The 25,930-nt window shown below is 34.3% G+C and overlaps 1 protein-coding gene across 1 annotated transcript in view; it reads right to left on the bottom strand.

Moving 5' to 3' along the window:
* Smp_063070.1 (putative rabb and C) overlaps positions 1-25,447 on the bottom strand; it is a gene marked incomplete at its 5' end in the record, with an annotated part of 52,185 nt that extends 26,738 nt beyond the window's left edge. The window contains one exon of the mRNA XM_018798334.1: positions 25,405-25,447. The remainder of the gene's footprint in view (positions 1-25,404) is intronic.
* Positions 25,448-25,930: the final 483 nt, after the last annotated feature.

The following is a 25,930-nucleotide window of genomic DNA, read 5'->3' as shown; positions in this document are numbered from 1 at the left end:
ATTAGCTTTATTCAATATTATATTATTTGGTACAAAATCGAATTTTCAGCATAAAGTATTTCAACATGTTTACGTTTCTTATTTCTTCGTTGCTCCTGATGATAAACATTCAGTGATCGCCAGTTGGATGTCAGCAGTTCAGTCAATCGACATATGAATAATGTATATTCTTTTTGCTGCATGTTCCCAGCAAACACGACATCTCTGATTAGGCCTTTTGTAACCTTTACAGCGAAAGGTTGTACAGTTTTCAGAAACGCACCGAAATAGGTTGTGTGCTTAATATTGATATATCTGAAGCGTTACGAATTCACTAGTAGCGAACGGAACAAAGACACGTGACCAGAGACCGATAACTAGCTATACTGACGCGACCCAGACCCAGCTAACTAGATGAAGAAGTCCAAGGCAAGTAGGGGAATATATATGTATTCCGTAAGCAGCTGAGTACAAGCAATCGAATAAGGGAAAAAGTCAAGCGCATTTATACAGCAACAATTTGTCCTTGAGCATCATTAGTAAATAGCACACACAAAGAAACAATGGACCAATAGCGTCTAAGGTAGTTTACAAGTGGGAAATATGACGTGAAGGTAAAAAGAGCGCGTTTGGCGCGAAAACAGCTAAATTCAAATTTTCAAAATAAAATTACAAAACTAAGCCATTTACCAAGTAAGTTCTGGGGATTTGACATCCCCAACAAATATCCATAATGATGTATTAAAAGAGACAATATTAGATAACTTGTTGAAATATATAGATGACGGGAAACAGGTAGCCCAGATGTTTAAGCAGGCCGCCAAAAAAGTAGTATATCCACTTTAATTATTTGGTTTTGTATAATATATTTTTACTCTATGCTGAATGTTTATTGATTGACTAACGTTTCTCAAGGTCACTTGAGATTCGTTCAAAGGTAGTCCATAAATTATAGTCTCGCCCAAACAAGAAATAAGAGTTTTCAAAAACATCGTTTGAAGATGAGAGAAGAAAAATGGAGGAGGAGAAGATCATCAGGAATTTAGTAAGCATAAATGTCCCAGGTGAATAACACAATCTTTTGTATGCATTAACTGAAGTTAAGATGTTAAGTGGAATCTTCTACGTAACATAAAAGTCGGAAGACAATAGCAGAATTTACTAAATGACCAATGTCTAATACATGTATTCCCACGGTATTACTAGGTAGTTTGAAATTACTCACGTTCAAGTGCAATGGGGTGAAGTTAGGTTATATTGAGGCGATACGCACAGTATGCACATATGCCAATTAGAGACTGATCAGTTGCAGTCCTATGAACATCAATGGGAAGATCCAAACAAACAATACTAAGTAAATATGTTGACACTGTTTATGATTGATCAATTCTACCTGATTAAATTCTTATTGATTAAATAAAAGTTTCCTTATCTTGATTAATCTATCTAAAATGAACAAATTCCAAAAATCTTATATGTCCATATACATGTGGATATGATTTAATTTAATCCCACTAATTTATGTTCTCTTTTGATTGGTTAACTGAAATAATTTTTGCAACCAAATTTATATTTTTGCAATTAGTTGATTGGTTCAATTTCTTTTCCTAAATAATACTTACTTTCCATTGGTTTGAAAATAATAATTTAATTATTTCTAGTGCATCATCAGTAAAGAAGTGTAAGACCGGTAGATTTTGAAATGATACATTTAAATGTTATAACCATAAACGTATATTTATAGTTGAAAGAGTGAGTGAATTGAAGCTAGACCACCAAGGAAAACCTGGAAGCACTGGATGGCCGTTTCGTTCTATTATGGGGCTTCTCAGCAGTGTGCATCCACGACCTCGATTCGCGAGATTCGAACCCAGGACCTACCAGTCTCACGCCAGAGTATTTAACCGATAGACCACTGAGCCGGCATCCCTAGCTTCAATTGACTCATGCTTACAACTATGAAAATACTAAATCTCCACAAAAACCCCTTCTGATAATAATAAACGTATATATCAACTACCGAACTAATAAGAAATTAAAAAGTACAGTAAAGCTTTTTCGTGTTACTTTAAGAAAAATAATCTCTTCCAGAAAGTATAAAGACTAAACCCTCCCTCACATTAGAAACTTAACTACTACTCCCCAATCTGTAAGAATTTATGTGGTTTTAGAAATAAACTTTATATTATGAGAAAACTATATACAGTACAAAATTCCATCACTGAGATGGTGATTTTTGAGTTATGCTTGTTACCCCTCGTGGAGGAGCATAGGCCGCCCACCAGCATTCTCCATTCGACTCTGTGCTGGATAATCCTTTCCAGTTCTTTCCAGCTGTTATTCATCCTTTTCATATCTGCTTCTATTTCCCGGCGGAATGTGTACTTTGACCTCCGCCTGTAGCTCTTCTAGAGTTACTTCAGGTCTCAAGCTCGGGTAAAGGAGGAGGGTTAAGCATAGAGTTAGCAACCTCACCCCGTAGAAAACTAACTCGCCAACAAAAATGCTAACCAGAAAAATGGTGAGTTTTAGCTCAGATGAATGATTTTTATAGAGTTTCGTATACTGAACTGGATGGTTTGAATGATCAAACCAACTTACAAAACTCTACCAGCACTATCATTGAATATTACCGAAAACAAACAAAAAATATTACATTCCTAATGATTACCTAATGTACTTAAACATGAACCAATATTTTGCCTTTTTTTTAGAAAAACTACTTTTCATAATGAGAATTTGAGTTAAAAGCCTACATTACATCACTAATTAACTAGGAGTGTAAGTTGATTTAACCAACCTTAAGAAGAAAATAAAACAAAACATTATAATTAACATTGTTGTGATAACAACTAATTTGCCGTTGTTTAACTATTGACCTACCTATAGTAAACATTTTAATGATAAACTGAACTTAAACCTATACACTCTTTAATGAGTATTTATTTGTTTTTTTCACATTCTCAATACTCATTAGTCCTTATCAGTAAATGTATATTTTGAGAGGATCGCTTCATTATTGTTTCTAGTTATGGTTAAACTGTGAAATCCAAAGCACGCGCTTCCTTCCATTTAATAGACATGTTAGGCTACCTGTTTCGACGTTTCTGCTAGTATTCAAACCCAATATCTTTCTCTCTAAAAGTCGAGGTGTTACTTATGGAGTTATTGAATCCAGAAGGCCACCAACCTGTTCAGGGTGTATTTGTAACTGGGTTGTAGATATATCAAACTGAAGAGCTTTAAATAGGATGAAACGAGAATCCTGGATTCCCCTATTAGCCACAACTCAAATGTAGTGAACGAAGAAGTTCAGCTGGGAAGACCAATTTATTAGTTCATACAGTGTTACAGAATATCTTTGTAAAATACGAAAACCATAAATTAAATACTTCATTTGTACATCTCCCATCAGTTATCTCTTACAAACTTCATTGTTCCTCCATTCCTGTTGTTATTGCAAGTGCTCTCTGTTTACAGTTCTATTCTCTTCAATTAAATCTTCTCGACCTTTTAATGCGAGGCATTCCACTTCTGATTGGTGTTACATACTACTTATGTCTGCTGACGTAAGTAGCACCACACAACTACATAGTACTTTATATATATATATATATATATATATATATATATATATATATATATATTGCTTTTCACCTGACATTTCTTATTTTTGTTTGCTGTAATGGTATTTCCCTTCTTTTTTAAACATCTTTTCACCGTATTGACTATCAATAGAGACTATACAGGTAGAATCAAATAATATTGATTGATACAAATCATAGATGAGGCTTTTGGAAAGTTCGAAATCAGTGGATATGAGATAAGAATGATAATATCATATGATTGGATGATATTTACTGACAAGTTATATCAGCAAAAATATAACCAGTAGTACTGATCAGTGACAAAATTTCAGTGGTGATGGAGAACTCCAATAGGTTGATTTAGTGATAATGGAACTGATTGTGATACTGATTGGAAGTGGATCGGAATGGCAAATATAATAATAATATCTTGCTTGACACTAATACACTGCTTAATCAAAAAATATATGAATAGAAAATATACTAAATTCAAGCGCTTTTTCTACTTGAAACTTGTATCACAGTTAATTACAGAGTTATATCTACTTGTTCATACAATGATACAGATGTAGTCACTCTATGTCTTCCTTCAGACCATGAATTTTACAATAATCTTAGGTTTCTTATTTTACAAATTGATTCATTCTTCTTGAATTATATGATTTATTACTACAGGGTTTTGTGGAGGTGTTAGAATTTTACAATGGACATTATGGAATAATCTTAATTAAGGAAACCATTGGAAATTAGGAAGTCAGTCAGTCAGCTACAACGTAGGACCAGGCACATATATGCATTGGTCCAAGTTGTCATACCTCGTTAGCACAACAAGATGAACACCAAGTTCATAGAAGTAGTTAATTTAGTGGTGGTAATATATAAAAGATACGTTGTATGTAAGGATATAGTACAAGAAGAAAGACAGATATGAAGCAATTTTAATCTCGCGGATTAAGGGAAGATAAAGAGTGTATACACCTACGCCATTGTGATCGATTCTGAGCTGTCACACAGAGTCTCCAACTATTGGTTACGATGGTTGCGCGGACCCGAACCAAGTAGTCTGCATCTACCAACATGGCTCAGACTAGAAGTTAGTGACTTCAAGCACTGATGCCATGTTTTAGTTTGTCCGCCCCTAACTCTCTTCCAACCATCGCCAATACTAGTCAGCATTTCGCGTCGTGGTAATCGGTGTTCAGGCATACGTAAATTAGGAAACAGTGGTCTAAATGTTAAGTGCACGCTATGATATATGAAGATCCTGGATTCAATACTTGGAGGGGTCATGGATGAACACTTAGACAAAATGGTTGTCCAAGGCTTCCTGGTTTGCAATGGTTATCTGGTGAAAACCATTCCTTGACATATTGCCTAGTGTTTTTTCACTACAACTGTTACTAATTTGACTACTTCAATATTTGTTTTAATAATTTTATCTTTCTGTACTAATATGGTAATAGCAACTTGAACCGATGAGTATATATATTATATTCTACGTCGCTGATGATTGTTTGATTGACTGACTGACTTACTGGAACATATTTCAGTCAGTCAGTCACAACGTAGAACTTCATACGTACGTACGTACATTAGTTCGAGTTGCCATATCACACTAGCACAGAGATGCATTTGTCGATTCAAATATATTTGCATATATATATAATCAGTTTTTATTCCCTGATTGTAGATTTGAAAGAGAAACTAGTTGGTATCAAAAAAAAAGTACAGAACAAATATTTTACATAGCAGCTGTTAACATGATAATGATGAGACATTTTTTCTCACTTAAAATGGTGAAAATTCAGGATAACAATAAATCACAGTGTATTTAACATATATATATATAACTCAATTAGAATATAAGTTATCATCTAATAACTATAAACTTAGATAAACTTAGATTGTCCACCTAGGGGAGTTGGAAAACCCTCATTCCAAACCAATGGTGCACATGGGCTGGCTCCAGTATCCTGAGGAAACAAACAGCGTATGAACCAATTGTTGATCAACGGCTACCATGGGACTGCATCTCCTCACGATGCTCCACTGCCTTGTGGATTAGACCTTTAGGTCAAAGGCTCCGGATGTGGCCCCCTAAGAAAACCACCTGTTTCAGTTTTTGCACCTGGGCAGTATCACAGCCCTCACACAAATCGAATGAGATTTGTGTGGCGCATATGTATCTGGTGCTTCCTTGTACCAATATTTATGTGTTTAAATAATAATAATAGTAATAATAAGTTGTGATTCAATAATTTAAAAGAAAGTTTCCAATGAAAATTCAAAGTGCCAAAAATTGATCGACTAGATTTATAATTTCCTTTGTACTAATAGTTTTACATTGATGGTTATGTATTGCTAAAACGTCGTACAGTAGAATGAAATAGTTATCCAAGTACTTCCTAGCTTCATGTGATTGTTTAACTAAGGTCATTTTTCTATGATGTTACCTATAAAATTTTGAATAATTGATTTACACTTACAATGAATTTTAAAATTTGATTCTATGGGCTACAATCACTATTGAACAAAAATATATGTTTATGTAAAATAAATTTATAATACTTTATCGTAACCAATGGTTATAGACTGGGTGATATCGCTCAGAATCGAAATCTCAGCACGGATACAGAAGGCTCGACTAGCTTTCACCAACTTGCGTCGTTTATGGCGTAGGTGAGATGTCCGTCTAGCAACCAAAGGACGGGTTTACTGTGCAGCAGTTCGTTCCGTCCTACTTCATGGTTGTGAATCATGGCCGGTAAGAGTAGAGGATATTCGTAGGCTACAAGTATTCGATCATAGGTGTCTTCGACGCATTGCTCGTATATCCTGTGACCACCGAGTAAGTAATGCAGTCGTTAGGAAACAGGTACTAGGTAAGGATGGCAAATCGATTGATGAAGTAGTGAAACTTCGTCATTTGAGATGTCTGAGACACGTGTTACGTATGCCCAACCACTGACTGCCCCGACGTGCAATGTTTTATGGTGTAGGAGTAGGTTGGAATAAATCTAGGGTTGGTCAGACCAAAACGTGGCACAAATTCGTGGAGTCACTGACAATTGAACTGAGCCATGTTGGTAGGTGTAGACTGCCTGGTTGGGATCCGTGAGATGATAGCAATCGATGGTTAGAGACCTTGAATGACATAGCTCAAAATCGTTTGCAATGGCGAAGGTGCATCCACTCTTTGTGTTCTCCCAAATTCTAATCTTCCGAATTCTTCATGTCTCCATGTTTTTTCTCTTTCCAAATTTATTTCACTGGTTTATATTTCTTCAATAACATCTTCAAACCCTAATCTTTCCGACTACTGCTTATACTCTTACTACTTCTACGACTATGGGATTTGAATCGACAACCACATCTCTGTGTTAATGTGGCATTGCAACTCGAACTGATGTACGTACGTACGAAGTTCTACGTTGTAACTTACTGACTGAATCGGTCACAATAGCGTAGGTGTATACACTCTTTGTCTTCCCTTAAAACTATAGATCAAAATTACTTTATACCTTTATTTCTACCAACTAATTCTTTCTCCCTGTATCATATCGTGATATGAAATGTCTTTTTTACTACCATTGAAAGCAACTGTTTTCATCTTGTTGTGTTAATGAGGTCTGGTAACTTGGACCAATGCATATATGTATGGCTGGTCCTATGTTGTAACTGATTGACTGACTGATTTTATTTTAAATCAAAATTACGATCTTCTTACACACAAATATATACATACTTAAAGGGTTATTTATTTAAAACAAATTACTTCCTTATAAATGAATAGTTTAATGGTTTTCAAAAATCATATGAAGTTTTGTACGAAGTGTATTTCACCGACAAATGAACTTTTGTTTATAAAGCTAAATTTGGTTGAATAATATGGATCACAGTTTTTATTACCACAAATTGATCTCAGATGAACAATTTTTCAAAACCAGAAAACTTAAGATGGGCATTTCAGTTTACGAGATGATCACAAATCCACTAGTTTACAAGGTAGTGCATACATACTTTTCATTGGTTGGGTGGAATACCGAAAACCAGGAAGCACCAGACATGTGTTTCAAATCACTCTGATATCGTCTAAAAATGTAAACCTAAAACTTCATACGAGATTAAACTAGTGACTTATGACGAATTAGATATTTATGAGCCATTCAGTTGGAATTTAATGATCTCTAGTGGTCACATAGTTTTTATTTGGGTCAGTGATTTGTGAAGCTCATTTCAGTTTGTGTTCAGTTTATTCGTCATGATTTGACATCAATTGGCAAGTAGTTCTAAACTTCGTAGTAAAACAGTTGACCAATACAATCTAATTCAATAACAGGCACAGTAGAATTTGGTACACGTTTTCGTTTGTCTAACTCGCCACATCATACTAACACACTGAGATGAAATTATTATAACAATTCCAGAATAGTAATTTAAGTATTGATTGTCAGTGGTAGTGAAAAACACTGAGCATAAAAATTGTGGTTCAAGAAAGAAGAATAAATTAACGTAATGAAAAGTACCAGATAATTTTAAAATCCAAGGTCAAAGGGACGAATGAGCGTGAATGAACCTGCACCATTCCTAACGATTTTTCCCTATGTCACCAAACTTAGTATTTGCTATTTCTCTAGGTAATGATAATACATGATAAAAATATCTTTAAATAGGACTCATTTTCACAAACCATCCAACTAAAAATATATTTTCGTGATTATTTTTCATCGTATGTGGAAAAGTGACTAGCTAACACCGCTAATAAGATTGCCGAACAAATCACTATGTCAGTCGAAAGTGAAAAAATGGCATTAGATGATCGAAATGCTATTTTACGGTTCGATTGAAGTTAGAATTGTACCGTTGGCTATTGACTCGGTGGTTCCAATGGTTAGTTATTTACCGCGTGACCTGAAGCTCCTGAATTCGATCACTAGTGAAGTCATGAGTGGACACTTCTGAGAAGTATCACTGCTCCGAAGACGCATCTGTTCATTAATCCTTAGTTTCAATAATAGCCTGACTAAGGCCAACTTGTGATGAATGTAACCTGAAAATTAAATCATTACCCACAAAATCCTATCAAAATTATTGACAGGCTGGGTCAATCGAACATATCAATTCAAGGTCAAATGATAAGTTGAAGATGTTGACAGGTGTACGCTACTGATCAAGATTCGGTCTCAATTTTTCTAATAACAGAGAGGTATTTATGAATCAGTCTGAACATATATTTAGATTAGGATTAGCCAATAGAAGCTCCCTACTTATTCTTGGTTTTTTGACTCAAGTAGTTGGTTGCTTTCGTATCTAGGAAGCACATATATCAGTGTCAGACTAGAACGATCTCAAAACATGACAAAAAATTCTCGTTTTAATTTTTTTCTTGATAAATATTTTTTTTCAGAAGGGGTTTTGTGGAGATTTCAGTATTTTCATAGTTGAAATCATGAGTCAATTGAAACTAGACCACTATGGAAAACCTGGAAACACTGGACGACCGTTTTGTCCTATTATGGGACTCCTCAGCAGTGCACATTCACGATTGCCTACGGCTGCCTACTCCTTATTCTGTTTTCTTTTTTTGGAAATCATTAATATACCCTTTGATTAAATCGATAATAAGAGAAATAATTGTAATTAATTACATTATGTCAAATTCAATTACGCACATGATGAGTAGGTGTATTTTGCAAAATCGTAACTTTTTAATCATTATTGGTAAGTTCACTGATTCACATAATATGTTTTTTTTTGTTTCCAAGTCAACAAAACACAACGACAACAACAACATGATCAGTTTCTACTTTACGATGCATAAATTATAAACATGAACCAGATTATTCAGATCATAGTGTTATACTCATCGGAAATACTTGCTTTGGATACATGCATATGCATATTCATTATGTGTGTTTATGCACGGAAGAGTCATATTCTTGTAATTTGTTCTGATTCATTTTCAATAATCAAGTTGTATGACAATTATGGTAATTCTCATTCCACCCACGGTATTATGAGTTGTAGTAAACAGTGTACTGTACTACTTCTAATATTCTATAGTGTTTCTTTAAAATTGTGTGTTTACAGATTCAAATATTTTGAGTGAAAATGTAGTTTTTCATAAATAATTTTCACTTCCAAACCTGGAAAAAAGTACTAGTCTTGGAAAATACTTACATGTAAATGTATTTCAATCATAAATGTTTATTTTTCATAGTTGAAATCATGAGTCAATTGAAGCTAAACCACCATGGAAAACCTAGAAGCACTGGACGGTAGGTCCTGGGTTCGAATCTAGCGAGTGCGGGACTGTGGATGCGCACTGCCACTGAGGAGTCTCATAATGGGACGAAACGGCTGGCCAGTGCTTCTAGGTTTTCCATTGTGGTCTAACTTCAATTGACTCATGATATCAACTATGAAAAAAATACTGAAATCTCCACAAAACCCCTTCTGATCATAAATGTTTACTTGAAATATGAAATTTGTATTACTGTTATTACTATTATTATTATTGTGAATAAAATCACTAAACGTTGTAACGACGTTAGTACATTAAAATTGACCAAACTCAAATATTATGACAAAATGATCAATAAATTTAAGCTCATAATATAGAATAGTTTATATCATCGGCTCAGCTTTCATCCTGTAATACAACATAGAGGACACCAAACTAATTACACTTGTTGAGTAAGCTCAAAGAGAGATGGAAACTTTCCCACATCTGGGGAGCATCATTAATAAACAAGGAGGATCAGATTTAGGTGTGAAGGTACAGATTGGAAAAGCTAGGGCAACATCCCTACAGCTGAAGAACTCATCGGACTCAAAGCAATTGTCACACAAAACCAAAGCCAGAGTCTTCAATAAGAACCTCAAGATAGTTTTACTGCACGGAGCTGAAACTTGGAGAACTACCACAACTATCATAAAAGAAGTAAAGGTATAAACGGTTGCCTGAACGGGGTACTCAATATCCGTTGACCAGATATCATCAGTAACAGCCTACTGTGGAAGAGAACAAACCAGCCTCCAGCTGAAGAGGAAATTTGGAGATGCTGGACGCTGACAGAGCAAACATTTCGGAAATCATCAAACGGCATCACAAGACATGTCCTAACTTGAAATCCTGAGGGTGAAAGGAAGAGAGGCAGTCCAAAAAACACATTGTGTCGGGAATTAGAGGTAGATACGAAATAAATGAATAGCAGTTGGAAACAACTTGAAAAGTGAACCCAGGACATGGTTGATTGGAGAATCATTATAGGCAACACATGCTCCTCCATGAAGGGTAACAACAATAAACATCACAAACTGACCTTAGTTAGGCAACCATTGTAAATCAGGAAGCGTTAAACATCTGATTTGTCTTAGTATAAGACTCCTCAGAGGTAAACATCCACTACTCCATCACGAGAGAGCGGACCCAGGACCTTTGGTTTCACTGGCAGCACCTAGCCTATAGACCAACGTGTTAGGTTCTAATGATGTAAAAGTCCAACTTCAATTACTTCATGATTTTAAGCAACCATCTTCCATTGCCTTCAAAAGTAACTGTCACAAACCCAACCCGGCTGAACTCTGCTAATCACGGCTTCTCACTAAAACTCAGGAAATTCGTCTTGAAGTTAGTTACTAGTAAGCTAATGACTATTATCAGTACAGCGTTTTGTGTATATTGCAAAGTCTTCATAGTTTATATGATAAACTGGGTTAACTGTTTCACACTCTACCTAAACATCTTTAAACTGAACAGATTTTAAGTGCACGTACTTATCAAACTAAAATTCAAGATATTAAACATTTAGGCATATAAACTGACAAAATAAATAGGTTTCATTGAAACACAATGAACATAATGATTCGACTGTTATTGAATTGTATCTATCCATTTATCTTAAATCAGTTATTCTAGTCACTCTGACATATAACCAATAGGAATAAAGCACAATCCTAGTATTTTGTTTCTCTATCGATGAATCAAGAAAATTAAATTGAAAATATGTCGTGTTTGAATATGTAAAATACTAAATTATGTGCACTGTTGAGGAGTTCGACAACAGAATGAAACGGTTGTCCAGTGCTTCGAGAACGAACTCATCATCCTTCAAGTTTCACCGAATACACAACAGTGGTGATTCAAGTATTTTTCTTCATCACCTCAGATGTGAACTCCCTTTAGTTGGATTACATGTGGGTTCGTTGATAAAATTGACCAATGACAGTTGTTTTCTAATGTTAGTCTAGCTGATATCAGTTCGATCATGAAAATTACCATAAAAAGTACTTTGTTATATTTTTAGTGTCTGGATTGTAAATAGCAGTTGAATCTACAACTCACTTTCCATCCTATTCGGGATCCGATTGAATATACTTACCGCATCCCGACGTTGATGTTTAAACCAGGACTGGAACCTAATACTTTACACTATAAATGACTAGTTTACTGAGCTACTTGTAATGAAAAGCTATCAGGGTAACGCGCTAACGATACACATATAGCAATCGACTAATCACAATTACAGTTCTAATTTTCAACAATGGGAAATTTTACATACCACTACAAATTATTTTAATGGTAAAACTGAAAACAAATAAATGAACAACTGTTCATTCGTATTAGTTGTCGATTTTCGTGTATTAATTCGATTCCCCCTACACCCTAGAAATCTGAACAAATATATCTCCCAATTTTGTCTGATGAATCATTTTCACTTAGTTACACACATATATACCACCAGAGAGAGAGAGGGGGAGTGACAGATGAAGTAATACCATATGAAGAAACAATATGACTATCATTGTTGTTATTATAACAACAGCTAGTACTAATAATAATGGTAGTAATAGTACTAATCATCATTAACGAATTCAATGTTGAAAGTAAATTCATTTTTATGACCTAGTGATTAAATATGTTTTCATATATATTTGTGTGTGTGTCTGTTTGGGGGTGCATATTTGTTTCCCTATTTGATTATTGATTTTTTTCTTCTGAATGCACACAAATTTTATCCTGTATCATATGTAAATTATATGTATTCCAAAACATGCTTGTTTACTATTTATTCATTTAAGCTACTAAACCGACGATTAGTTTGCCATCTTTAGGGTATATACATCATAACGTGAAAGAATGAATGCAGTTAGATAATATGAGTGAGTTTGTTATATTCTGGTTACCTACATCGTTGAAAGATACCTTTTCTTTAAGTGTCTATATAAGAAATTAGATTAGAAATAGCCTTGATGACCTGAGAGCTTGAACATAGTGCCAAAAGGACAACTGCTAAAGGCCAGACAGTTTTTTTCCTAGTAATTATTGACATGTTACATTTGTACTTTAAAGAGAGTGCTAAAAGCAACAGAAATCTAGGAAACAAGATGTTTAATATTTGGGGTCAAACTTTTCTAAACGTCTCCTTCTGTTGTGGGAAAACAGCAACACTTTAAATAATGTTGTTATACTCCCATATAGTCAGCAGTACAACCTTCTTCTTGGGCTACGAGTTTTCCGCTTTTGCTTTTACTGTTCTCTGGCCAACTTGATTTACATGGTAGGACCAAAAGAACCTAGCCAATATCGCTCGAATGGATTATAACGATAACCAAGTAACATAGGTAACATAGGGTAAATAGAAGCATAGTAACAAAGTAAATTGCATTGATTTACTAAACGAAAAGAATATTCGTTAATGGAAATGAAATACGAATACTGTTTCATCATTTCGTTAATTATTAGAGCTTTTATTTTCAATCAATGAACACAAAGAATAATGATGATTCAAAAAAGGAAATGTTCATTTTGATGACTTCATTTACTTTAACTGTACAGTTGAATTTATAGTTAATTAGCTTATTAAAAATAATAATCTATAGCAAAGAAATTGGAGGGTACAGTGTAATTTCTTAATAATTAAAAAGAATTATCTTCAAAGACAACAGAAATAACTGAATCGTGATCCAATCAATTTATATATTGGATGCCGGCTCAGTGGTCTAGTGGTGAAGCGCTTGCGCACGAGACTGGTAGGTCCTGGGTTCGGATCCTGCAAGACGGAATCGTAGATGCGCACTGCCGAGGAGTCCCACAATAGGACGAAACGGCCGTCCACTGCTTCCAAGTTTTCCATGGTGGTCTAGCTTCAATGGACTCATGATTTCATCTGTAAAATGTATGTTTCTTTAAAAATGTTGATACTTGAAAAGTAATACGCCTTGAATATGGGGCAAAATGTTTTCCTACTTAATATAACTGCAGTCTAGTATATCAATTAAAAGTTTCAACTTGAAGTATACTTATCACGAATGATGGTTAATTATAAAAACCGATTCACTCTTAAAAGAAACATGCAAATACCTATTGGTTTCTAATTATATCATAGTATTTATATATATCTAAATGTGTTTAACAATTCTTTGAATAAGCATAGATAGTGGCTAGCAGTGGGATCCAGGATGCGCGTTTCGTCCTATTTGGGACTCGTCAGATGGATGTACCTGCATCTGTGTTGATGTTCACTCTGGGACTCGATACTAGTACCTTTTGCTTCAAACGCTATCGCGTTATCCACTCAGCTACTGATCCTGATAATGCTTGTGAATTAAGGCTATATCGAGGCAATACGCACAGTATGCACATACGCCAATAAGAGACTGATCATTTGCAGTCCTTAACATCAATGAGAAGATTCAAACAAACAATACCAAGTGGATTTAATTCATTGAATAGTTTTAATAAAAACATTCTGAATAAAAATTAGATAGATGTTCTTTAAAGTCAATCGATTCATAAGTGTGCTAATGACCTATATTAATAAAGATTTGTTGTGTACTTTACGAGTGCGCGTGAGATAGAGAGACAGGACAAAGAAAGATCAACTGAATATTGTATAATAATGTGATTTATTAATATGAATGGAAACTATCATAATATTAGAAAAATTGTTAATTCTAGCTTTCAGTTTAAAGGTTTGTGAGAATTATTAAATGTTATTGACAACATGAACAGACCTAAATTAGAGATCCATTGTAAAACAGGAAGCATGGAACAGTCTTTCCATACTAGTATGCTACACGTCATCAATGGACAACCACGACTACGTCACAGAGGATCGAACCCAGAACCTTCGATCTCATGTGTGGACCCTAAACCTCTAGACAAATGGGTATCTAGTAGTGTATATGTATAACTTTGATCATCCATAGTGTTGAGTGATCATCTTCCATCATATTCGATGCGTAAATCACATCCGATACGGCAGAACTCCACAGGTCATAGCTTCTCACTAGGACTCCTTACTACATTTCCAAGTATGTGGCAATAAATGATATACCGGATATCTGTTTGTATTTAATTTTCGAATCTAAATACATATTCATATAGGTCCTTCAGTTTATGAATCATTTAATGAATGGTCGAATACTGAACTCCCGAATTCTGGTTATAATTTACTCTCCTTAATCTAGTAGGCAGTTGAACATTATGGTTTATCCCAACATCAGCCTATCTATATATGAGTGGTAGGTTAAAAACAGTTACCATCTACACCTGTTGATCATCGAGTATAGATCGATTTCCGGTATGTGAAATCATTAAAACTTACTGAATTATATTGATCAAGTAATAATATGATCATCGGTCCAACTAATTCGATATTGATCAGAAGGGGTTTAGTGGATATTTCAGTATTTTCATAGTTGAAATCATGAGTCGATTGAAGCTAGGTCCTGGGTTCGAATCTCGTGAGTGCGGGATCGTGGATGCGCACTGCTGAGGAGTCCCATAAAAGGACGGAACGGCCGTTCAGTGCTTCCAGGTTTTCCATGGCAGTCTAGTTTCAATTGACTCATGATTTCAACTATGAAAATAATTCGATATTGTAAGGCCTAGATCTATGGTTCATGCTAGATACCACTTGCCAATCAGTCAGTCTGTCGAATCTTCACTAAAGATTAAGTAAATATGACACTTCATTATTACTTAGCAATTCATCAAAATTATTCTTCTTAGATGAATACACTGTTTCATTAATTAGAAAATATTATTGTATTAACATCAGTACTAGGTTAAATCTATTGAGATAAAAATACTGATGGAATAAACAGACAGCAAAGATGGTTCCTGTAAGTTATCTCTCTATTCATATTGTCGGAAAATAATTTTTGACTTTACTAAACTGTATACGACAAAATCTAATTTTTAGTTGTCTTAATTATCCCGTTGTGAATATTTTAACTGAAACTTGATCTGTTTTAGATGGAATATATACGCCTCGTTATACCTATTGGGATACAGGTTTACATAGAATAGATGGGATATGTCTAGCATTAGAATCCAGGACAGTTTTTCGTCCTCTTCTGGTTTCGTCAGCTGGCTGTACCTGTCTGTTAGAGGTGATGTACACTCCTACATATCCAGCTGATTAGTCACAAATAGGGCGAAACGAGCGTTTTGGATTCCACTACTAGACACGTTTCGTCTATTCTACATATACATATAACAAAATAAGTTTTCTTTGAAATTTATAACGTAACAGAATGAATACCGAAGGTAACTTTAGAAACTAGTTTAAGGACTATTGTAATATATATCCTTATTGTATAATTACTGAATAACTGGACTCAGTCAGTCAATCAGTCAGCTACAACGTAGGATTAGGCACATAGATGCATCGGTCCAAGTTGCCACACCTCGTTAGCACAACAAGATGAACACTAGGTTCATAGAAGTAGTTAATTTAGTGGTGGTGGTAGTATATAAAAGTTAGGTTGTATATAAGGATATAGTATAGGAAGGAAGACAGATGAAGCAATTTTAATCTCGCGGATTAAGGGAAGATAAAGAGTGTATACACCTACGCCATTGTGATCGATTCTGAGGCATGTCACCTAGAGTCTCCAACCATTGGTTACGACAGTCATGCGGACCCGAACCAAGTAGTCTGCACCTGCCAACATGGCTCAGACTAGAAGTTAGTGACTTCATGCTCTGATGCCACGTTTTGGTTTGTCCGCCCCTAACTCTCTTCCAACCATTGCCAATACTAGTCAGTATAGCGCGTCGTGGTAATCGGCGTCTGATCCATTGACTATTACTATAAGTTTTAATTTTTCTGAATTATTTCTCACCAAGTTATTTACCGTTTGCCCGATTCACTGCCAATTCTGTACTCTTTATGAGTAAACTATGATTTTCTATTTCGTGATGTGATGCAGTCATATATTTCTGTATATAAGCCCAGGCTTTCTTGAATAATAATGATAGAAGCTTGATTGCTGTCTTTTGTCGTTTAGAATCAAGACTAAAAATGAGTGAACCCATATGAGTTAAGCATTCCTCTCAGCTCAAGATTATATCTGTCTATCAGGATGTATCATTGGTCAAGACTTAAGACACTAGGCTATAAATAGAATAGCAAGGTAAAGAATCTATAAGAAAAAAGTTTCTGATTGGTGAATCTATAGAATGATATCGATTCATATTTCAGACATAATAGTATATTTATTCTTTAACTGATGTTAAAATATGCCATTGAATTCCTTCCCATTAATTGTTTGTTAAAAAGACCATTTACATGGAATGGTACCAAATAACTGACATTCAAAAAAATCTGTCAAATAGGAAACTAATGAGTAACAATTATCTTGATATAATCACTACGGGTGAAGGAATTCTTTTCCTATACCTACTGTCTACCGTATTGTTCTTTTGACATTACAGTTATTGAATTTAAATGCATCCAGTGTCTTTTTGTTTTGTTTTTTAAATGTATGTCAAGTTAAATGGCACATTGTTAAAATAATCGAAACTACTGGGGTTTCGAGTGTTCATTTTGTAGTTTGACTAAATGTTACAATAGCATAATTGGTATGTGGAATGTAGTGGAGTTCAGAATGCTTGTTTCATCCTATATTGAATCCGTATCCTAGGGCTAATGTTCACTCTGAGATTCGAGTCCAATACTTGTCACTTCAATTACTCAAGGTTTTATCCAATGAGCTATTGATTGCAGATAGCCATTAACTTGTTCAATGGATATGAAATTATTAGGATGCATATATGTCAAAAAAAGACTGATTAATTATTGGTGTCATTTCCTCTGAACTGTCACGCTTAAACCATCCAGTTCAAAGAAAATAACACCTTTGACATCCCAATCCTGAACAATAAACATTCTTCATCCCTGAGAAATTGCTATCCTGAATATCAATAAACGGAAATTTTAAATCAATACTATATCCCATTATGGATTGATTTCATGAGCTGACCAGATAACCATTAAAATCTATAGAATATTATACAGATATTTATTCCAGTGTGATCACACTATTAACTCTTGTTATGTCACATAACGAACTATGTACTAGATAACGAAAGCTCAGAATAAATGAGTGGTAACCGTTAGGAATTATTTATGGACTAATATTATACGAATATTCTTATTATATAACTAGTAACTATATTATATGTATATACATAGTCCTCTTAACATAAGCTTTTATTTGATCTATTGACCCTTGCCAAACGATTTACTATTCTTGAGATATTCCCAATTTATTAGTAAAAGGCTCTTACAATCACAGACATCTTTAGGCTTGATCATGTATAATTGTTATTTTATATTTTCTAGTGTAATGTGGTCTGGTATGTATATATATAAACCCATTATGTCTGAAATATATTATTCATATAACGGAGGCTGATATTATTTTTCCTGGTTAGCGTTTTTTTAGCGAGTTAGTTTTCTGCGGGATGGAGTCACTAACCCCATGCCCAACCCTCCTCCTTTATCCGAGCTTGGGATCGGCAGTAGCGCCCGGAGGGGCTACAGGCGGAGTCAAGACAGTTCTACTGTATGGAGCGGAAACTTGAAGAACTACGAAATCCATCATTCAGAAGATACAACTGTTTATTAACAGTTGTCTACGCAAGAAACTTCGGATCCATTGACAGACACTATCAGCAACATTCTACTGTGGGAGAGAACAAACCAGATTCCAGCGGAGGAAGAAATCAGGAAGAAGTGCTGGAAGTGGATAGGACACACATTGAGGAAATCACCCAACTGCGTCACAAGGCAAACCCTAACATGGAATCCTGAAGACCAAATAAGAAGAGGAAGACCAAAGAACACATTACGTCGAGAAATAGAGACAGACATGAAAAGGATGAATAACCATTGGATGGAACTAGAAAGGAAGGTCCAGGACATAGTGTGTTGGAGAATGCTGGTCTGCGGCCTATGCTCCATTGGGAGTAACAGGCGTAAGTAAGTAAGTAAGTAAGTAAGGAGGCTGATATTGGCATTCTGGACTCAACTGTAAAGGTTAAGCAGAAAAAGAACCAGTAAGAACTCCAGGCTGCTCGTACAAGTTTATTCGTCATTAGTCTGCTCGTATAAGTCGGTGTCTCTAATTAGTGATATTATCTCGTAATACATATTAACAGACCATAAGATACAACAAAAAGATTTTAATGACTTTAAACTAGACAAAAGAAATGTAAAGAATTTCTTCAAACACAGTTGGTTTCATTATCTAAATATGATATCACTTGGTTTATTTTTGTAAAAAAAACATAAAACGAAAATGACCAATTGTTTGGTTTTGTTCTAAATATGGTATCAAAATAAATTAATACAGTATCAGTCAGTCAGTCAGTTATAACGTAGAACTTCGTACGTACATACATCAGTTGGAGTTGAAATACCACATTAGCACAGAGATGCAATTGTCGATTGGAATCCCATAATGGTAGAGGTAGTAAGAGTATAAGAAGTAATCCGAAAGATTAGGGTTTGAAGATGTTATTCAAGGAATATGATCCAGTGAAATATATTTGGAAAGAGAAAAAAGATGAGGTAAAACTACTCTATACTGATAGCCATAAGTGATTTATCAGTCAATATTCTGGAGGCCTGCATAAATATCTGGACTATCTGTTCCTCCCATCTAGATATCTAAACAAGTTATCTGTTTTCTAGTTTGTTTTGACACATCATTATGTCTATTAATCATTTTTATGTAGTTAACTAATAACATTTAAGCTATATTTCAGTGAACCTTCGAGTTCATATCATTTCGCTCAAGACCGTCAGCACAGTATACTTTTACTAGAGTACAGATTCTATAGTCGTAATCATCAAGATGGTTTGAGTTCTATTCAACAATTTTTTAAACAGTTTAATCATAAGACTCTAATCTACCACTTTACATGTGTGTTAATAACTCTGAATATTAGAAGTTATCGTTCTATTCAGTTTACGGTAATCTTAATGATAAAATATAATTTATCCATCTAATATTCATGACTATTTTGCATCAGTAGTTAAGGAGAGCCCCTAAATACCCTGGTACGGCTGACGACGGGGAGAGTCCGCTCTCCCTCTCGAAATGACTTCACATGGTCACGTTCATACAACCACTGCCAGGGAAGTCCCACTCACTGCCTTCTCGTGGCGGGAGTGTTGGTTACGAAATTGAGAGGACGAAAAGCAAATGTATGATACTTTAACCAGTTTAGTGGGTACGGAGGATTTACAAAGAAGAGCTGAAAAACCCTGGTTTCAAACCAGTGATGTACATGGGCTCCAGGATCCTAAGGAAACAAGTCGCGTATGAACCTATTGTTGGTCACCGACTACCATGGGACTACACCTCCTGAAGTTGCTCAACTGCCTTTTGGATCAAACCTTTAGGTCGAAGGCTCCGGGTGTGACCTCCTAAGAAAACCGCCCGTTTCGGTTTGGGCACCCGGACAGTATCACAAACCAAGTGACTTGTGTGACGTATATGTATTTAGTGTCCCATTGTATCAATATTTATATGTTCAAATAAATAAATAAAATAGATACGTTAAAAAGAGGTTAGTTTATTTAGATTTTATTGGTGCATGTCAGCTCTTTCTTTGAAGAGTAACTTTTTCATTCGCCTAATTCATAGTTTCCCTATGGCCTTTGCTGTCATTTGATTGGTTGTTATCACTTTTAGTTTGTTAACTTTGTTATTTACCCCAAGGTCACTTCATTCTAATGTTTCGATTTTAATTTTTGACTTCTATTTAAAGTATTCAATTATTCTGAAAGTTCTGTGGAAGTGTTTTTGTGTAATAGATTTGTTGATCCAATTGTTTAGCGTTCATATTCAAAGAATTGTAATCCTACCGTAACTACCGTCAATCAGTCAGCTACAACGTAGGATTAGGCACATAGATGCATCGGTCCAAGTTGCCACACCTCGTTAGCACAACAAGATGAACACCAGGTTCATAGAAGTAGTTAATTTAGTGGTGGTGGTAGTATATAAAAGTTAGGTTGTATATAAGGATATAGTATAGGAAGGAAGACAGATGAAGCAATTTTAATCTCGCGGATTAAGGGAAGATAAAGAGTGTATACACCTACGCCATTGTGATCGATTCTGAGGCATGTCACCTAGAGTCTCCAACCATTGGTTACGATAGTCTCCGTAATTACCAACTAATATATACTTTTACCAAATCATTAAAACATAAGATATGAAAGTTACACAATCTCTTTGTAGTTAAAAATATCATAGTCCTAATTAATGATGTTTTTAGCTAATGATATGAGATGATTAAATGACCTCGACCAGGAAGAATGTTTGATTATCAGACAGTTTTGAGTAAAATTCATGATACCTTTCAGATTTTCTCACGTGCCTGGATTTCTAACTCAATACTTTTCTAAATCGCTAAGTGTCATGTTAGAAAGTAAAATTTAATATCTCATTTTAAGAATATTCTCAAACTCATGAAATTATTTATACCTTCCATCAATAGATTAAAGATGTATGCAGTTCACATTAATTCACTGCATACTTCATCGACACACGAGCCGAGTGATCCACCGCTCAAAGTTGTACTCCAATAATCCCATACATTGGTTACCCAATTGCATAGAATTAATGGTTCACGCTGAAGCCCATGATATTTACCGCTAAGTCAGCGTACATGCAGTCCAGCACGAAGCCAGGTGCATGCCAGGCAGCAAACCTGTGAATGGCAAGCCAATCCGAATCGCTTCAACAGTGTAAAAGGTTTGAAATAGGAACAATAAGATTATAATCAAAACTATTTAAATGCCTGACTTGTCTCATTGATTACAACGAATGATTGATGAAATTTTATAGATTGAAGAATGAAATGTTATCTTTTCAGTAATTCCTCTGTTAGGAACTTTTATTGAACTTGTGATGTGTTTAAGATCTAATTCGGCTGAGTAAAAACTACCAATATGAAAGTGTATTTAAACGTGACTAAGTAGATCTGATGGCTGATACATAATGACATTTCAACGATGGCTGACTATTTTCAACTCACATATGAGTGAATATAACTTGATATCAAAAGCTGAAAACTAGCCTTGAATTAAACTAATATCTTACTGGACATAATGAATTAACTTTTGTGGTAGCTGAGTCTATCATACACTTTAGTACGCTGAGCTCATTGAGGCTGTTCAAAACAACTAACATTGGAGAATATTTCTGTTGTCAATTACCTCATTACCTTGTTACATGTGTTCTGGAAACATGTCATATCGTATTGATTAACCTTTCATTTTGAGTTGTACAATATGAATGAAATAGAAATATTGATTCATCTCTGTTCATGCCGGTGAAATAAATGCTAATAATAGTTAATATAATTTAGCCAAATAAAATGAACCTACATCTACTACTAATGATAACAATAGTAACATTATTAGTATCTATACATATATAAAGTCCTAGGCACACACACACACAAACAGACATACATAAACATATACAAAAATCAACAAAAATGTACATTAGTTATCCAAGGACTGTTAAGGTAATTTGAACAAGATTTCTACGAAGTACCAATATTTGTTTTATTCTAAATGTATAAAGTTTTATATTTTAGATAATATTTTCAGTATAAATACAATTCTATGTTTCATAGTTGAAATCATGAGTCAATTGAAACTAGGCCACCATCGAAAACCTGGAAGAACTGGACAGCCATTTCGTCCCATCATAGAACTCCTCAGCAGTACGCATCCACGATCCCGCACTCACGAGATTCAAACCCAGGACCTACCAGTCTTGCGTCAGAGCAATTAACCAATAGACCACTGAGCCGGTTGGCATCCAACGGTGTTAATGTCTAACTTCAACCAATCCACGATTTTGAGCAGCCGTTCACCAATTCTATGTATTATAAATAAGACACATATGTGACATTACTCCATTAGGGTCAACTTAAGAATTTTATGAGCAATTAGACTACTGCATCCTATGAACAGTCTCATCTCTGCTTCAATATTTGTAGAATATGATTGTGTACTACAAATATCAGACCTTAATAAAGTTTACCACTGATTAACTTCAAAATGTTTACTTTTGATTTCTACTTTATTAACCTTCCACCCCCCCCCAAAGAAAAAATTGATTAGTACTCCAAAATTGATTTCATGAGTAATCACTATGGGGGCAATTCAACTAAAATGAGTTATCTACTTTAAATTGACTGAAACTCTAGCGGGAAGCAGTGACCAGTGGAGTTCAACCATGTCTGTTGTGAGATAACAACTCACTGAAGACAATTGGTGAACGGTTGCTAAAACATCGTGGATTGGTTGAAGTTAGACATTAACACAGTTGGATGCCAGCTGAATTTTTTTAATTATGTTTTCTTTAAATTTACTTACTGTCTTAGTTACTATTTATAGTTTGACATAGTAACATTATACTGACTATAGACAATTGAAATTTATCATCTATAAAAGAAGTAAAACCAACTATTTGTCTCTTATTATTATTGATTTATTGTGATTATTGTCACTTTTAATACTAAAATAATAAACAACTTTATAGATTAATTTTTTTTATCATGGTAACTATTTACTCATGTGATTTTCACTCACCAAAAAATGTTACCTTCACAACAAATTTGTATCCATGAATTTTAATGGAGAGAAAAGAAAAAAATAAGTCAACATCATTTTAGTCAACTGAGCATAAATTAATTTGTGCTTCTTTATTGTGAAAATTTTTTAAAAATCTCTGTTAGTACTATTTATGTTAAGAAGTGATTATGTATTTTGAGAATATTGTTTACATTTCAATGATACTTGATAAAGTACTTCACATAGTTAACACTAACCATACACATTTCTTTTTTTAGAAAAAAAAAACAAGATAGTGCTTCCTATTCAAAGTAATAGATGTTTGAAATTGTTACTACGTTGGCATTTGTAAGTTAACTATTATATATATATATATATATTAGATTCACTTCGTATTGTTTGTTTGAATCTTCCCATTGATGTTTGAAGCGAAAGGTACTGGGTTCGAATCACAGAGTGAAGATCAACACTGAAATGTAGGTATATCCAGCTGACGAGTCCCAGATAGGACGAAACGTGCAACCTGAATTCCACTGCTAACCACTATCCATCTTTGCTTATTATATATATTATTACTAGAAAGTATTTGAATTATCCTATTGTTGATATTATTAACGAAATATAATCAGTCTTTTTTCGTAAATATGCATATAGCCATCTTATCATAAGTGGCTAGTAGTGGAACCCAAAAAATGAGTTTCATTCTATTTAAGACCGACTAGCTTGATTTACCTAGATCTCAGCGTCACATCTCGGTGTGAGCATGAGCAATGCATACAACAAACCGGTCCTAAAGAGAACGAGGAGTGCTTCTTGGGTTCCACTGCCGGCGAAAATCTATTCTATAATTACTTTTTTTAAAAATTTCAAAAATCTAGTTAGGTTTTAATCAAGAAATACATGATCATACACTATGCTATCGTTCTAAGTCATATACATTACGGAAAAAAATCATTTACCAACATAAATACATACAGAATTTTTGTTCACAAATTCAAATAATATGGTGAATGGGAATGTTCAAAGTTTCATATTCTGATAAACTAATTATCCAATCCCATATTCAATCGACCAACAATTTACAATGAATATGTATATAGAGTTGAGATCATGAGTCAATTGAAGCTAGATCACCATCGAAAACCTGGAAGCATTGGATGGCTGTTTCGTCCTATTATGGGACTCCTCATTAGTGCGCATCCACGAATATGTATATACTCTCAAATAAATCATGTTTATATAAGTTAGTAAACATCTTTAAATAAAGATTTATGAATGAGTAATTTCTATATCTGAAGTATACATGATATATTATTCATTGTTCATTATATACTACTATTAAAGATAATACATTTTATAGAATGACATCAAAATGACAACTATGAAGAATAATATGAGAGAATAAAGGAAGGATGATTAGTCCAAAAAGGATTATTGACTAGTGAAGGGGATGGTTGGAAAAGAGTTAGGGGCGGACAAACCAAAACATGGCATCAGTGCTTGAAGTCACTAACTTCTAGTCTGAGCCATGTTGGTAGATGCAGACTACCTGGTTGGGGTCTGCGTGACTATCGTAACCAATGGTTGGTGACTGTGGGTGACATGGCTCAGAATCGATCACAATGGCGTAGGTGTATACACTTTTTATCTTCCCTTAAACCTTGAGATTAAAATTGCTTCATATCTGTCTTTCTTCTTGTACTATATCCTTATATACAACGTATCTTTTATATATTACCACCACTAAATTAACTACTTCTATGAATCCGGTGTTCATCTTGTTGTGCTAACGAGATATGGTAACTTGAACCAATGCATATATGTGCCTGGTCCTACGTTGTAGCTGACTGACTGACTATTAAAGAAAATACTTAAAACTAATAAAGTTTAGTTAAAACAAAATGATTATATAACTTCATAAAAATCAAATTACTTACCAAAATCACCTTATATCAATCTGTTAAAAGAAAAATAATTACAATTTTATGATACATTGAATTTAAAAATCTATTATGTAACTTTTTAAATATAGAAACAATAATGACCTTCAAGTAGAAACAATTTAATTGGTTATTAAAATACTAAATTTTAATTGGTTGAAACAATATGATTTTTGTAAATTTATAGTGAAGTCAATCGAAACAAAATAGATTCAATGAATTTTGATGTAGGTTTGTTCTCTGAGCTGGATGGTTTGGTCGACCAAACCTACATCAAAATCAACCATCTGAGCTACAAATCTTCTTCACCATCTCAAGATTCAATGAATATTTAACTCTTAGACTTTTTATTTAATTCTAAAAATAGTTATGACGTTTACAATTTAGGAAACACAGACTGAATTGATAAAAAAAACTGTATCTATCTGCCAATGAATACTTTTTAGTAGAGAGGAATAAAATCTATAAAATTATTTTTTATGGTATATAATGAATGAATGGAAGTTGACAATGTAAAAAGGTT

The sequence above is a fragment of the Schistosoma mansoni genome, chromosome 6 (assembly GCF_000237925.1).
Source record: "Schistosoma mansoni strain Puerto Rico chromosome 6, complete genome".
In the NCBI taxonomy this organism is placed as follows: Eukaryota; Metazoa; Platyhelminthes; class Trematoda; order Strigeidida; family Schistosomatidae; genus Schistosoma; species Schistosoma mansoni.
Note: the sequence above shows the minus strand (reverse complement) of the source record. Positions and strands in the feature narration are given on the sequence as shown.